The following is a 4,208-nucleotide window of genomic DNA, read 5'->3' as shown; positions in this document are numbered from 1 at the left end:
TGCGGCTCTCCCTATGATATCCTGCCGCTACGGATATCGAAAAATTCGCCAACACACTCTTAAACACCACACCAAAAGCGTGGTCGCAGCTTTTCATATCCGAGGACGGCGTTTATAACCATCGTGCGCGCGTCCTCGGTGGAGACTCGGTGTTGAACGCTGGGTTTTACTCACGTGCGGAGGATTATTATGTGGAGAAGTCTGAGTGGGAGATGGAGGAAGTGGAAGCTGCTTACGAGTGGGTCGAGAAGAAACTTGTGTTCAAGCCACTAGTGATGGGATGGCAATCGGCATTGAGAGATGGGCTTTTGGAAGCTGGGGTGGTTCCATACAATGGTTTCACGTTCGATCATATCGTTGGGACTAAGATTGGCGGTACAATCTTTGACCCCGCGGGCCATAGACATTCGGCTGCAAATCTGTTAGAGTATGCTAACCCGGACACGATTGTTGTTTACTTGCACGCTCTTGTTCACAAAATCCTCTTCACCACTAAAGGTAATTTGATTAATTCATAATTTTATATACACATTTTGTTTTTCATTATTTCTAATTTTCTATATATACTTTGGATATGAATACTCTTTTTTGGACAGGAAGATCGAGGCCTAAGGCGTGTGGAGTTATATATCAAGACGCAAATGGAGTGTTTCACAAGGTAAAACTGGCGAAAAACGCAATGAGCGAGGTGATTTTGTGTGCGGGCGCCATCGGGAGCCCGCAGCTACTGATGCTGAGTGGTGTGGGTCCTAAGTCCCATCTTGAGGCCCATGGGGTCGATCCGGTCATCGATCAACCCATGGTTGGGCAAGGGATGGGAGATAATCCAATGAACCTTGTCCTCGTCCCTTCTCCTCAACTTGTAGAACTGTCCCTCGTAGAGGTCGTTGGTATCACCAAGTTTTATGATTTCATTGAAGGTGGAAGTGGCTTAAGCCTCTCTCAAAACTTGACCCGTAGGTTCTTAGATAGTAATTTGAATATTCTCAACGAGGTACAATTTTAAATACATTAAAACGTTATTATAACTTATATTACTCAATCTTGCATGAGACTATATGTCATCATTAATAACGCATTATGCATGCAGACACTCTCCACCCAGTCAATCGTAGACTTCTTCAAATCCTTGGATCTTCCATTGAACATGATGGAAAATGCGGGCTTGATCTTCCACAAAGTCGATGGACCAGTCTCAAGAGGATACCTAGAACTCCGGAACAAAAACCCGGATGAGAACCCTTCAGTGACATTCAATTACTACCAAGAACCAGAAGATCTTGAAAGGTGTGTTAAAGGACTTAATACCATTATTAAAGTGATAAAATCGAAGGCCTTCTTGAAGTACAAGTACCCGAATGAGACCGTACGCGGACTACTCAATCGCACGCTTAGCCTTCCTATCAATCTAAGGCCAAAACACGTCTCCTCGAAGTCCAACTTGACGCAGTTTTGCATAGACACTGTGATGACTATTTGGCATTACCATGGAGGTTGCCAAGTTGGAAGAGTGGTTGACAAGAATTACAAAGTCTTAGGTATTGATGCCTTAAGGGTCATCGATGGATCCACATTTCTCAAGTCTCCAGGGACCAATCCACAAGCAACGGTCATGATGCTCGGAAGGTAAAACGCTGATATATACTAAATGATCATATGATTCTTCGAGTTATATATGATTGTTTGAGAGTGTTACTTATGTGTAGGTACGTGGGGCAAAAGATTCTTCGAGAGAGAGCTGCTTTTCGAGAAAAAGATTATGATTATTTGATCGTTTCTCCAACTAAAGATGAGACCAGTATATGAGAAAATTCTGAAAACATACATAATCAGTAATAATGTATATCACATATCTCATGTATATCCCTTATCTTATAAATCACAAGTCACCTAACCACTAAAATTTTGACACATAGGATTCTTTTTCATAATTTATTTTACATAAAAACAATTCAAAAATAAATGGGATCGTGGGAAAAAAAAATCAGGCCATTTGAAAAAAAAAAATTAAGAATTTATAAATCCCTAAATCCACTCTCACATACCACGATTTCCTCTTCCTTTACCTTTATTCATGATCAGATTCAAATCAAAATATCCCACGATCTCAATTCTTTGTTTTTCACGATCCTTAAAAGAACTTCCCACTTTCATCAACTGATCTTCACAAACTATATATATCACAACCAATTATCATAATCAACTCACCTACGAAAAGCCACCATCAAATCTGTAAAAAAGTTGCAATTAGTTTTACGAACAGAACAGTGTTCGATCAGATCTCAGAACCAACCTTCATGTTCCACCGTCCAACCCGATCCGTCAATAATTCCCATTTCATTGTTTGTTAATTCAATCCATCCTTTGACTGCTTCCATTTTCTTCTTTTGATACTCAAAAGGTGATTTCTGTTCCCATTGACTGCTTCCATTGTCTTCTTTTGACACAAACTTCTTCTAAGTTCCATAGTTTCTGGAATTTTTTTTAAGATTTAGTTGTTACTTTAAATTTTTAATTTCAAAATCGTTTTGTCAACTGCAGGTATTATTGTGTTTGAAACTTGATTTCATGAGGTATATATATGCTAAAAACCTCTATAATAAATTGGCATGTGCCTATGTGGTGTCTATGCTACAAATTTATATGAAATTCTTCTTTTTTTTGTGTGATTGCTAATTTTTTATTTTTGATAGGTGAGATAACGACAATGAACAATAGAAAAGAATTCAGCATTTCCAGACATCCATGTCAGATCTTGAAACTACAACTCAATGACTTTAGGTTAGTTCCATCTAACGTACGTTAAGATCAGTTTAAGTCATAAGCCAAATTGTTGTAATTGATTATGCTTATGGTTTTATGTGTAATTAGGTCTTGCAGTCTTTTTTTATCCACGACTCAAAAGTTGCCTCCAGTCATGGTTGAACTTATGTTCACAAGTGACAGAAGAAGTATTCATTTCAAAGAGGATATTAGAACTTATAACTGGATTTTTGAATTCAATTCTGTGGGAGGTAAGATTGATAATGCTTAACAAAGGACGTAGACTAAATGTCTTTTATCTTCTTATACAATATATTTTAGCATAATTTATGTATGTAGTACTAATTTCATTAAATTATGATAATCTCCAGGTACATCCGAGAATATGATACATATTTATGTGTAAAACTCAAGGTAACACATCTACACAATTTTTATAAGGTTATACAATATATCATTACTTATCTTACTCAAACTCTATATTATTATTTATTTTTCTATGTAGGTATTTCCAGCTCAAAGATGTTCCATCTATCTTGATGATTTTTACTAAAGCTAATCTATGGTTTTCTTGCCAAACTTTTATGGATTGTAAATATAATATCATGTATTTTGTATTTATTTAGTCTACAGTTTCATGCTTAGTACGATTCAACTATTTGTGTTTTATCATTAGTTAACAAAAAAGGTTGTCTTAAAAGGTATTAGTAAAACCAAAGGATTTGAGTTTGCATTTTTTTACATCTATCTTAATATTTTTACAATTTTTGATAAATTTATAGTCGACTTAAATAAATTCTATCAAAATTACATTTTTATTTTAAAAAAGAAATTTAACTTTGATTTAAAAAATAACTTTAGTAAAAGCAAACAGTACCCGTTCGTAGAACGGGTGGTAATACTAGTTTGGAATAAAGAAAGAAATTTGATCCAGTTGTGGAGTTTTCTTATGTGGGCCTTAAATTGGGCTTGAAATTAAATGGTTCGATAATACGGGTTTACTAAGCCGAGTTAAGTAAACCGGAGAATATCAATATTTAGTTCTCAACTTCATTTATTAACTCATTCTCCGTCGTCCGGAATTCTGCAACGGGTGTTAGGGTTTATCGAGAGCGGAGAGGAGAAAGCGAAACCTAAAATCGACATTAATGGCTGACGAAGATTACAACGAAGTCGATGACTTGGGGTTATTCTCTCTTCCTCTCTCTCGGTTTCGTATGTATTCATTATTCGGGCTCGGATTTTGAAAAGATTCTATCTTCTTCCTCGACGATGGAGAGCAAATTGGATTAGTTATGGGCTAAATTAACAGTTTTTATACATGGGTTTTCGTAGATGAAATGTTACTTCGATTATGTTCGGCATAGTATTGATTCTAATCGATTTAAAGGTAGAAACCCTAATTTCATGGTCGGTTGATTCAGAAGAAGGTTTAATTTTTGGAC

At 36.2% G+C, this 4,208-nt stretch overlaps 1 long non-coding RNA gene and 1 pseudogene across 1 annotated transcript; both read left to right on the top strand.

Moving 5' to 3' along the window:
* The first annotated feature begins 9 nt into the window (after positions 1-9).
* LOC9298571 lies at positions 10-1,806 on the top strand (annotated as a pseudogene).
* Positions 1,807-1,959: 153 nt separating this feature from the next.
* Positions 1,960-3,507, top strand: LOC110224636. The gene is made up of 6 exons (XR_002329138.1): positions 1,960-2,401; positions 2,542-2,573; positions 2,694-2,781; positions 2,872-3,014; positions 3,135-3,177; positions 3,269-3,507. It is a non-coding gene; the product is annotated as an uncharacterized LOC110224636 (long non-coding RNA).
* Positions 3,508-4,208: the final 701 nt, after the last annotated feature.

The sequence above is a fragment of the Arabidopsis lyrata genome, assembly GCF_000004255.2.
Source record: "Arabidopsis lyrata subsp. lyrata unplaced genomic scaffold ARALYscaffold_417, whole genome shotgun sequence".
Classification (NCBI taxonomy): Eukaryota; Viridiplantae; Streptophyta; class Magnoliopsida; order Brassicales; family Brassicaceae; genus Arabidopsis; species Arabidopsis lyrata.
The sequence above is the reverse complement of the archived record's forward strand: the minus strand, read 5'-3'. Positions and strand labels throughout refer to the sequence as shown.